At 37.5% G+C, this 13,132-nt stretch overlaps 1 protein-coding gene across 1 annotated transcript in view; it reads right to left on the bottom strand.

The window, feature by feature from the left end:
* LOC123936669 (A disintegrin and metallopeptidase domain 3-like) overlaps window positions 1-13,132 on the bottom strand; it is a 219,908-nt gene that overhangs the window by 193,551 nt on the left and 13,225 nt on the right. The window lies entirely within an intron of this gene.

The following is a 13,132-nucleotide window of genomic DNA, read 5'->3' as shown; positions in this document are numbered from 1 at the left end:
GATAAGACCTCATCTACACTGTTATCTTTGAAGCATGGCTAATTGATTCCTGTACTTTTCCTACAGTAATATCACACTTGTTTACAAATACCTATGTACTTGTCTATATTCTTATTACATATTAAGCTTCATGATACCAGGTATACTGACCCATGCATCCCCCGACCTTAGAAAATACTTCACAAATATCTGTTGAATAAATATATAAAAGATTGAGTGACCTCATGAGTAAATTAATCTGGGCTAACAAGAAGAGGGCACTTTTGAAATATAATTTCTCCTGGGATGTCAGGGTTATTTGACACTCACAGTCTGGCATGAATTTACTTAATAATGGAATCTAAGAATGCTGGAGAGGAGCTTAAAAACTATATAAGCCAGACTCATTTTAAAGATGACAAAGTTGAGGCTCAGAGGAGTGAAGTTGCTTACTTAGGGTCACACAGTTACTTATAAATGGGAGGAAAACTTAAGTTTTTGACAGCTCTCATCTTTTTCACTGGACTTGACATAGACCAGATTCAAGAGGAAGGGAACTTGGGAAGGAGAAGGGGAGGGAATGAGATGACTTGACAGAATCTCATGAGGTAGTAGGAAATGATTAGCTGGAGATTGGGTGTGCTAGTAAAGATGAAAAGAAAAAAGGCACAACAGTTGCCTGGATGCAGAATTAGCAAGAACTTTCAATTTATCAAAAGCCCAGGTTGAGGGCGCCCAGGTGGCTCAGTGGGTTAAGCCTCTGCCTTCAGCTCAGGTCATGATCTCAGGGTCCTGGGATCGAGTCCCGCATCGGGCTCTCTGCTCAGCAGGGAGCCTACTTCCTCCTCTCTCTCTGCCTGCCTCTCTGCCTACTTGTGATCTCTCTCTGTCAAATAAATAAATAAAAATCTAAAAAAAAGAAAAAGCCCAGGTTGAAAGATGGGTTGAGTGTACACAAGGAAGGAAATGTAGTCACATATTTCTAAGATCAAACATCTAAAAACTATTTAACATTATTTTTCAAATACACCCTAACCCAGTGAAATCAATGAAATCTCCCTGCTCATAGCAATGTTTCTCTTGATTCTGGAGAAAATATACTAAATGTCAGTGGTAATCGTTTTTAGGTGCATGGGACACATTTTCTCCTTTATTCTCTTGTCATTATTTCTGCAATGAGCATATATAAGATTATAATGAAAAAAGTATGGGGCTGCCTGTGTAGCTCAGTCAGTTAAGCATCAGACTCATGATTTCAGCTCGCATCATCATTTCTGGGTCATGAGATCAAGCCCCACATGGGGCTCCATGCTGTGTGTGGTTCCCACTTAAGACTCTCTCTCACTCTCCTATTGCCCCTCCCCACTCCCTGCTCATGTGAAGGTGCAATACACACATCATCTCCCTCTCTCAAACAAAAAATGTGCATGCATGCATGAATGTATGCATTCAGACTAAATACACATATGTCTGTAATTTTTAAGTGTTGGCCAGAAAGATCATCATGTCTTAGGAGTTGATGTAGTTCAGAAAGCACTAAACTGAGACTCAGGAGACCAAGATGTGGGTTCCATTTTGCATATCAATCACCTTTGTGACCTCAGGGAAGTCACTTTGTATTTCTGTACAATGAGCAGCATGATTCTTGCCCTGCCTCATTGACAAGGTCACTACTGAAATATAGTGCTGAAATATTAGAAAAATACAAAGTACTACTAGAATATAAGTAAATAAATTGCTATATTTGTTGGCTCCAAGTTAAGAATTTTTCCTGTCCTGTTTTCTACAACAATCAATCTGGCTTCACAACTACACACCTAAAGCTTACACTTCAGGAATTTCTCCTCCAGAGTTGGTTTAAGCTAATTAGTAATGAATCACCTTGACATGCAAAACATCTTTGATTCCTTCAGCCAGATCCTGCACCCACATCTTCCCTTTAAGAACATCATTTATATCTGACCTGGAGGGATGAAAAGTAGGGAGATGGAGGGAAAAGCAGGGGGCATTGTCCCCAACACAGCACTGTTGTTAGATAAGTAGTAGACAGACTGAAACTGGGCTTCAACTTCTCCACAAGTTCTCCATGCTTATTCCTCAGAGGCTATTCTCTTCTATCTGTCCAAATAATAGAAATCATGATTCTTGTTTTTCTTCTCACTCATTCATCTCTAGACTGGAATATGTACAATGAAATACTAGATATGTTTCTAAAGAAGTACTGGTATTCTTGCATCCATGTCATGTGGGCTCTGCTCATCCCAGTGAGTGCTCCTGGGGGAGGCGTCATTGAGTCACTGGAAGAAGAAGATAGTCTACAACCATAAAAGAGGGTTTTTAGCTAGATTCAGTCAATTCTTAGTAACATGGGTTCTATTTGAATAGAATTTAACATGGGTTCTATTTGAATAGAATTAACAATAATTCCATCCCACTTTATGTCTTAGGAAAATTAGAAGTGTATAGTGGCATATTCCCCCATAAACAAGGAAAACTTACCTAATAATATGTATCTTTTTCATATCAAAGATTCAGAGAAGTAAGTAGTCCTTTCACCCTTCCTTCTGTAATATCTTTTGCACAATAAATGACTGAATTTCCTTATATAAAATTCATATCATATTTTTCTCACTCTAATATATTAAATATAATATTAAATGATAAAGGGAATATTACTCAATTCATGCACTCTGGATTCCTCATACATTCCACAAGAGTGGAATTAATATTTAATTATTAGTAGTATTTAATTATTGTTTTACTAAAGCAATTTTTAGACATTTTATTATATCAATTTTTATTGAATGTCATCATTATATTCTAATTACATAATATAGATTATAATACATCTAATATAATTTATTTGTATTACATTCATACAAGGAAGGCACAGATACTGGAAAAACATTTTGAAATTTTTTATAAGTACTATTAAAGAGTTGTGTATTATCAGTTCATGGGTCTGATACACACACACACACATCTTTGTCTTGGCAAAATGCGCCCTTGTTTGAGTACCATTAATTATCTCCCAGAGATATACAGGTCTTATGTGAGCCATGAAATAAAGATGGGAATTTATTAATTTTTCACAGAATTGTTTTATATAACAATAAACAACTGAGGAACACCTGAGTGACTTAGTTAAACATCCACCTTCAGCTAAAATTATAATCCCAGTCTCCTGGGATTGAGTCCCACATTGGGCTCCTTGCTCAACAGCAAACCTGCTTCTCCTTCTGCCTGCTGCTCCCCCTGCTTGTGTTTTCTCTCTCTCTCTCTCAGACAATAAATAAATAAATAAAATCTTGAAAAAAAATTGAAAAATTAGTTCAGACAGGCTAAAAATTTGGCATATAAACATGCACTTGGTGGTCTCTAAGGTTCTTGACAACTATGAGATATAATGGCCCATACAACACATGAATCCCTCTCCAATGACTCTGACAATATAGAAAACTATTTAGAGCTTATGTATATCAAATCACTTAATTATTTCAATGGGCCAATGAGATAAATACTAGCTACTTTTAAGGAAATTGAGACTTTATGTAGTTCAGTGGCTTTTAAAAGCTACACAGCTAGTGTATGGCAAAGTGAAAGGTGAAACCCAGGCAAACAGACTCCAGAATTGTCAAACTACTACAGAGTAAAAACTCCACTAAAAGAAAAGCTGTCTGTACACGTAAGCTCTACCTCTTTTGATTGTTGAATAGAAGTATTGGGTACTTGATTGCATGGGCACTCCCCAAAATTTCCAATGCATGCATGAATTTTTTATTATGTTGTAGTAATGAGAGTAATGGAGGTCAGGTGGTATTTTTGTTCCCATGAATGCTATTTTGCCAGCCAGCCTTAGTTTTCTAAAATGGAAGTTCAGAGGCATAATTCTAACTTGGAAGATGTCTTGGAGACCTTTTTTTGGTTGTGTTTTTGTCATTGGAACTGTAGCCATGGGTAGCCTAATGGGAACTGAGCTTAACAGGAGCAAAGCCAGTGTCTGGAAATATGTGTTCTGTATGGGAAAAAAGATAAGAAATTTGAAAGTTGGAAATCTGCTTGGTAAAGGATCATTTGCTTGTCTACAGAGCTGAATTCATTCATACCGACCTTGAAGTTGCAGTTAAAATAACAGATAAGAAAAAAAGAATGGGTAAAAATAGTCTAAAAAGGAGGTAGAAAGGCGTTGCCAATTGGATCAGCCTTCTACTCTAGATCTTTATAACTATTTTGAAGATAGCAAGTATGTGTACTTAGTATAACTCAATGCTGTAACAGCCATATATGAAAAAGCCACAGTGAATATCATCCTCAAGGAGAAAGAAATGAGAACTTTTCCCCCAAGGTCAGGGACATGACAGGAATGTCCACTCTCAACACTGTTGTTCACCATAGCACTGGAAGCCCTAGCCTCAGCATTTAAACAAAAAGAAACAAAAGGTATCCAAATCCCCAAAGAGGTCAAGCTTTCACTCTTCACAGATGACAAGATACTCTATGTGGAAAATCCAGAAGACTGCACCTCAAAATTGCTAGAACTCATACAAGAATTCATCAAAGTGACAGTATATAAAATCAATGCCCAGAAATCAGTTGCATTTCCATTCACTAACAATAAGACAGAAGAAAGAGAAATTAAGGAATTGATCCCATTTACAATTGCACCAAAAATTCTAAGATACTTAGGAATAAACCTAACCAAAGAGGTAAAGTATTTCTACTGTGAAAATTATAGGATACTTATGAAAGAAGTTAAGACACAAAGAAAGAGGAAAACATTCCATGCTCATGAATTGGAAGAAAATATATTGTTAAAATGTCTATGCTACCCAGAGCAATCTACACATTCAAACCAATCCCTATCAAAACACCATCAACATTTTTCACAGAGTTGGAACAAACAATCCTAAAATTTGTATGGAAAAGAAAAGGTCCCAAATAACCAGATGAATGTTGAAAAAGGAAACCAAAACTAGTGGCATCACAATTCGGGACTTTAAACTATATTACAAAGCTGTAACCATCAAGACAGTATGCCGGGACAAAAACAAACACATAGATCAATGGAACAGAATAGAGAACCCAGAAAAGAACCCTCAACTTTATGGTCAACTAATCTTCAACAAAGCCGGAAAGAACATCCAATGGAAAAAAGACAGTCTCTTCAACAAATGGTGTTGGGAACATTGGACAGCCACATGAAGAAGAATGAAACTGGACTATTTTCTTACACCATACACAAAGATAAACTCAAAATGGTGGAAAGACCTAACTGTAAGACAGGAATCCATCAAAATCGTAGAGGAGAACACAGGGAGCTAGCTGTTGACCTCAGCAGAAGCAACTTCTTGCTAGACACATCTTCAAAGGCAAGGGAAACAAAAGCAAAAATTAACTGTTGGACTTCAAGATAAAAAGCACAGCAAAGGAAACAGCTGACAAAGCCAAAAGACCACCTATGAAACAGGAGAAGATAATTGCAAATGTCTTATCAGATAAAGAGTTGGAACCCCAAATCTATAAAGAACTCATTAAACTCAACACCTAAAAAACAAATAATCCAGTCAAGAAATGGGCAGAAGATATACAAATGGCCAACAGACACATGAAAAAATTCTCAACATCACTCTGCCTCAGGGAAATACAAATCAAAACCACAATAAAATGTCACCTCATACCAGTCAGGATGGTTAAAATTAACCAGTCAGAAAACAACAGGTGCTGGTGAAGTTGTGGAGAAAGGGAAACCCTCTTACACTGCTGAAGGGAATGCAAGGTGTACAGCCACTCTGGAAAACAGTGTGGAAGTTCCTCAAAAAGTTGAAAATAGAACTACCCTATGACCCAGAAATTGCACTACTGGGTATTTACCCAATGTCACAATAGGCAAAATATGGAAAGAGCCAATATGTCCATTGGCAGTTGAATGGATAAAGAAGATGAAATGTATATGTGTGTGTGTGTGTGTGTGTGTGTGTGCGTGCGTGTGTGTATTCAATGGAATATTAGTCAGCCATGAAAAACATGAAATCTTACCATTTGCAATGATGTGGATGGAACTAGAAGGCATTATCCTAAACAAAATAAGTCAATCAGAGAAAGATAATTATCAAATGCTTTCACTCATATGAGGAATTTAAGAAACAACACAGAGGATCATAGCAGAAGGGAGGGAAAAATAAAATAAGGTGAAATCAGAAAGGGAGACAAACCATAAGAGACATTTAACTCTAGGAAACAAACTAAGGGTTGCTGGAAAGGAAGGGCTGGGAGGATGGGATGACTGGGTGATGGGTATTAGGAAGGGCACTTGATGTAATGAGCACTGGGTGTTATATGCAACTGATGAATCACTAAACTCCACCTCTGAAACTAATAATACACTATATGTTAACTAATTGAATTTAAATGAAAAATGAAATGCACTATAATAAACAAAAAAACAGATATGTAAAAAAAAACTGAATGAAAACCTTTCAAAAAGCGAAGTTATTTATTGGAGAGAATTTACCTAATATAGCAAAGGGAACAAGATCAAAATCCAGGAGGTGCAGAGAAACCCCCTCAAAGTCAACAAGAATAGGTCAACACCCCGTCACCTAATAGTAAAATTTACAAGTCTTAGCGACAAAGAAAAAATCCTGAAAGCAGCCCGGGAAAAGAAGTCTGTAACATACAATGGTAAAAATATTAGATTGGCAGCAGACTTATCCACAGAGACCTGGCAGGCCAGAAAGAGCTGGCATGATATATTCAGAGCACTAAACGAGAAAAACATGCAGCCAAGAATACTCTATCCAGCTAGGCTATCACTGAAGATAGAAGGAGAGATAAAAATCTTCCAGGACAAACAAAAACTGAAAGAATTTGCAAACACCAAACCAGCTCTCCAGGAAATATTGAAAGGGGTCCTCTGAGCAAAGAGAGAGCCTAAAAGTAGTAGACCAGAAAGGTACAGAGACAATATACAGTAACAGTCACCTTACAGACTAATAACGGCACTAAATTCATATCTCTCAATAGTTGCCCTGAATGTTAATGGGCTAAATGCCCCAATCAAAAGACACAGGGTATCAGAATGGAGAAAAAAACAAAACCCATCTATATGTTGCCTATAATAAACTCATTTTAGATGCAAAGACACCTCCAGGTTTAAAGTGAGGGTGTGGAAAACAATTTACCATGCTAATGGGCATCAAAAGAAAGCTGGGGTGGCAATCCTTATATCAGATCAATTAGATTTTAAGCCAAAGACTATAATAAGAGATGAGGAAGGACACTATATCCTACTCAAAGGGTCTGTCCAACAAGAAGATCTAACAATTTTAAATATCTATGCCCCTAACGTGGGAGCAGCCAACTATATCAACCAATTAATAACAAAATCAAAGAAACACATCAATAATAATACAATAATAGTAGGGGACTTGAACACTCCCCTCACTGAAATGGACAGATCATCCAAGCAAAAGATCAACAAGGAAATAAAGGCCTTAAATGACACACGGGACCAGATGGACATCACAGATCTATTCAGAACATTTCATCCCAAAGCAACAGAATACACATTCTTCTCTAGTGCACATGGAACCTTCTCCAGAATAGATCACATCCTGGGTCACAAATCAGGTCTCAACCGGTATCAAAAGATTGGGATCATTCCCTGCATATTTTCAGACCACAATGCTCTGAAGCTAGAACTCAATCACAAGAGGAAAGCTGGAAAGAACCCAAATACATGGAGACTAAACAGCATCCTTCTAAAGAATGAATGGGCCAACCAGGAAATTAAAGAAGAACTGAAAATATTCATGGAAACAAATGATAATGAAAGCACAACGGTTCAAAATCTGTGAGACACAGCAAAGGCAGTCCTGGTACAAGCCTTTCTCAAGAAACAAGAAAGGTCTCAAGTACACAACCTAACCATACACCTAAAGGAGCTGGAGAAAGAACAACAAAGAAACCCTAAACCCAGCAGGAGAAGAGAAATCATAAAGATCAGAGCAGAAATCAATGAAATAGAAACCAAAAAAAAAAAAAAAAAAAAAAAACCCAATAGAAAAAAATCAATGAAACTAGGAGCTGTTTCTTTGAAAGAATCAATAAGACTGATAAACCCCTGGCCACACTTATCAAAAAGAAAAGAGAAAGGACCCAAATAAATAAAATCATGAATGAAAGAGGAGAGATCACAACTAATACCAAAGAAATACAGACAATTATAAGAACATACTATGAGCAACTCTATGCCAACAAATTTGACAACCTGGAAGAAATGGATGCATTCCTAGAGACATATAAACTACCACAACTGAACCACGAAGACATAGATAACCTGAACAGGCCCATAACCAGTAAGGAGATTGAAACAGTCATCAAAAATCTCCAAACAAACAAAAGCCCAGGGCCAGACGGATTCCCAGGGGAATTCTACCAAACATTTAAAGAAGAACTCATTCCTATTCTCCTGAAACTGTTCCAAAAAATAGAAATGGAAGGAAAACTTCCAAACTCATTTTATGAGGCCAGCATCACCTTGATCCCAAAACCAGACAAGGATCCCACCAAAAAAGAGAACTACAGACCAATATCCTTCATGAACACAGATGCAAAAATTCTCGCCAAAATACTAGCCAATAGGATTCAACAGTACATTAAAAGGATTATTCACCACGATCAAGTGGGATTTATTCCAGGGCTGCAGGGTTGGTTCAAAATCCGCAAATCAATCAATGTGATAGAACACATTAATAAAGGAAAGAACAAGAACCATATGATACTCTCAATAGATGCTGAAAAAGCATTTGACAAAGTACAGCATCCCTTCCTGATCAAAACTCTTCAAAGTGTAGGGATAGAGGGCACATACCTCAATATTATCAAAGCCAGCTATGAACAACCTACCGCAAATATCATTCTCAATGGAGAAAAACTGAAAGCTTTTCTGTTACGGTCAGGACCACAGCAGGGATGTCCATTATCACCACTGCCATTCAACATAGTACTAGAAGTCCTAGCTTCAGCAATCAGACAACAAAAAGAAATTAAAGGCATACAAATCGGCAAAGAAGAAGTCAAACTATCACTCTTCGCAGATGATATGATACTATATGTGGAAAACCCAAAAGACTCCACTCCAAAACTGCTAGAACTTGTACAGGAGGAATTCAGTAAAGTGTCAGGATATAAAATCAATGCACAGAAATCAGTTGTATTTCTGTACACCAACAACAAGACAGAAGAAAGAGAAATTAAGGAGTCAATCCCATTTACAATTGCACCCAAAACTATAAGATACCTAGGAATAAACCTAACCAAAGAGGCTAAGAATCTATATGCAGAAAACTCTAAAGTACTCATGAAAAAAATTGAGGAAGACAGAAAGAAATGGAAAAATATTCCATGCTCCTGGATTGGAAGAATAAATATTGTGAAAATGTCCATGCTACCTAAAGCAATCTACAAATTTAATGCAATCCCTATCAAAATACCATCCATTTTTTTCAAAGAAATGGAACAAAGAATCCTCAAATTCATATGGAACCAGAAAAGACCTCAAATAGCCAAAGGAATATTGAAAAAGAAAGCCAAAGTGGGTGGCATCACAATTCCGGACTTCAAGCTCTATTACAAAGCTGTCATCATCAAGACAGCATGGTACTGGCACAAAAACAGACACATAGACCAATGGAACAGAATAGAGAGCCAAGAATTAGGCCCTCAACTCTATGGTCAACTCATCTTCGACAAAGCAGGAAAGAATGTCCAATGGAAAAAAGACAGCCTCTTCAATAAATGTTACTGGGGAAATTGGACAGCCACATGCAGAAAAATGAAATTGGACCACTTCCTTACACCACACACGAAAATAGACTCCAAATGGATGAAGGACCTCAATGTGAGAAAGGAATCCATCCAAATCCTTGAGGAGAATGCAGGCAGCAACCTCTTCGACCTCAGCCGTAGCAACATCTTCCTAGGAACAACGGCAAAGGCAAGGGAAGCAAGGGCAAAAATGAACTATTGGGATTTCATCAAGATCAAAAGCTTTTGCACAGCAAAGGAAACAGTTCACAAAACCAAAAGACAACTGACAGAATGGGAGAAGATATTTGCAAACGACATATCAGATAAAGGGCTAGTATCCAAAATCTATAAGGAACTTAGCAAACTCAACACCCAAAGAACAAACAATCCAATCAAGAAATGGGCAGAGGACATGAACAGACATTTCTGCAAAGAAGACATCCAGATGGCCAACAGACACATGAAAAAGTGCTCCACGTCACTCAGCATCAGGGAAATACAAATCAAAACCACAATGAGATATCACCTCACACCAGTCAGAATGGCTAAAATTAACAAGTCAGGAAATGAGAGATGCTGGCGAGGATGCGGAGAAAGGGGAACCCTCCTCCACTGTTGGTGGGAATGCAAGCTGGTGCAACCACTCTGGAAAACAGCATGGAGGTTCCTCAAAATGTTGAAAATAGAACTACCCTATGACCCAGCAATTGCACTACTGGGTATTTACCCTAAAGATACAAACGTAGTGATCCGAAGGGGCACGTGCACCTGAATGTTTATAGCAGCAATGTCTACAAGAGCCATACTGTGGAAAGAACCTAGATGCCCATCAACAGATGAATGGATAAAGAAGATGTGGTATATATACACAATGGAATACTATGCAGCCATCAAAAGAAATGAAATCTTGCCATTTGCGATGACGTGGATGGAACTTGAGGGTATCATGCTTAGTGAAATAAGTCAATTGGAGAAAGACAACTATCATATGATCTCCCTGATATGAGGACGTGGAGATGCAACGTGGGGGGTTAGGTGTATGGGAGAGGAATAAATGAAACATGATGGGATTGGGAGGGAGACAAACCATAAGTGATGCTTAATCTCACAAAACAAACTGGGGGTTGCTGGGGAGAGGTGGCGTTGGGAGAGGGGGAGGGGGTCATGGACATTGGGGAGGGTATGTGCTATTGTGAGTGCTGTGAGGCGTGTACACCTAGTGATTCACAGACCTGTACCCCTGGGGATAAAAATACATTATATGTTTATTAAAAAGAAAAAAAGAAAGAAAGAAAGGATGAATACACAACTTTTGTAGCAACATGGATGGGACTGGAAGTGATTATGCTGAGTGAAATAAGTCAAGCAGAGAGAGTCAAGTATCATATGGTTTCACTTATTTGCGGAGCATAACAAATGACATGGAGGACATTGGGAGATGGAGAGGAGAAGGAAGTTGAAGGAAATTGGAAGGGGAGGCGAAGCATAAGAGACTATGGACTCTGAGAAACAACCTGAGGGTTTTGAAGGGGCAGGGGTGGGAGGTTGGGGGAACAGGTGGTGGGTAGTAGGGAGGGCACATATTGCATGGAGTACTGGGTGTTGTGCAAAAACAATGAATACTGTTTTGCTGAAAAAATAAATTAATTAATTTTTAAAAAATGCGAGGTTATGCACCAGATTGTTACAAGAATATTGTATCCTCATTTTCATTACATATACCTTAGGAACTCACCTCTATGTAAAAATGTGAAGATTAAGATGGCCTATTTTAGGCTAGCAACTTAATTGAAAATGGCATTATAAAAAGCACTATAATTTATTTGATAGTCATAATCACATTTACCCAAGAAATTGCAACTCAAATTGCACATGGACTTGGATAACACTTGGTCCATGGGTTGTAGGCTTTAGACATTACTTATCTGGAGGACAGCTTTGATACTGACATAGTCAAAAATGCATTAAATAAAGTAGTATTGCTAACATTGCTAAAAAAAAAAGCTAACTTTTTTTTCTGAAGAAAGCAAAACCTGAGATGTGAAGCCACAGTTGTGTTATCAGAAATGTACATTGTAAACCATCACCTCTTTTTTTAACTAGTTACAGGTTAAAATCAATCAGACTGAAAACCATAAATATGTTGGTGAATATGCTTTATTCAGAGAATGGGTGAGCAAATTTTCTAAAGGAATTCATATATCTGCTGTTTGAAATGTGATTATTATTTATTACCCAAATGATGTAAAAGGTTTTCTCTTGTTCATAGAACATGCTTACCTGCTGACAACATCATAGGTACAGACTTGACAAATTACCAGAAGTATTGCAGGAAATAGGAATATACTTCCAGGTTCAGCTTATAAGATCTAAGACTCTAAAAATCACCTACTATACAAGGTAGTGTAAATGCACTTTGATGGAAAAGTATCCTGTGTTGGCTTTGAGTTTTGGTTTTATGATGGGCCAAAAATACTCCAAAGAGATTTAAGTCAGATGGTTGATACAACTGGGAAATCTTACACCTTCACAGCAGAGAGTAAAGTTAATAGCTTGAAAGAGGACGTGAAAGATATATATGTCCATGTATTGAAAGTCATTGCATTTGCTTCACACTGGGACCCATAATTTGAGGAAAGGAAAATAAAATTTATGTCTACAAAAAAATGTGCACATGGATGTTTAAAAAATGTTTCATATTTATTTATTTATTCATAATTGGCACAACTTAGAAGCAAGCAAGATGTCCTGCAGTAGGGAAATGCAAAAAGAAACTGAGGTGCACCATAACACCATAGCAATGTAATATTATTCAGCACCTTATTTTATTAAAAGATTTATTTATTCATTTTGGAGAAAGAGAGCACAAGTGGGGGGAGGAGCAGGGGGAAAGGGAGAGAGAGCATCCCAAGAAGATTCCCCACTCAGTGTGGGCTCAATCCCACCACCTGAGATCATGACCAGAGTCAAAATCACAAGTAGGATACTTAACCTACTGAGCCACCCAGGTGCCCCTTATTCAGCACTTTAAAGAAATGAGTGAGCAAGCAACAAAAAAAAAAAAGAAAGAAAGAAAAAAAAAGTGGAGGAACCTGCCATGTATATTAGTAAGTAAAAAAAGTTCATCTGAAAAGGCTACATACTGCATGATTCCAACTATATGACATTCTAGAAAAGGCAAAAGCATAGAGACAGTAAAAGAATCAGGATTTTCAGGGGTTAGAGAAGAGGGAGAGATAAATAAGCAAAACAGAATTTTTAGTTCAGTGAAATTATTCTGTGTGACACTATAAAGGTGGATACATATCATTATACATTTGCTAAAACTCATAGAACGAACAAC

The sequence above is a fragment of the Meles meles genome, chromosome 2, assembly GCF_922984935.1.
Source record: "Meles meles chromosome 2, mMelMel3.1 paternal haplotype, whole genome shotgun sequence".
Classification (NCBI taxonomy): domain Eukaryota; kingdom Metazoa; phylum Chordata; class Mammalia; order Carnivora; family Mustelidae; genus Meles; species Meles meles.
The sequence above is the reverse complement of the archived record's forward strand: the minus strand, read 5'-3'. Positions and strand labels throughout refer to the sequence as shown.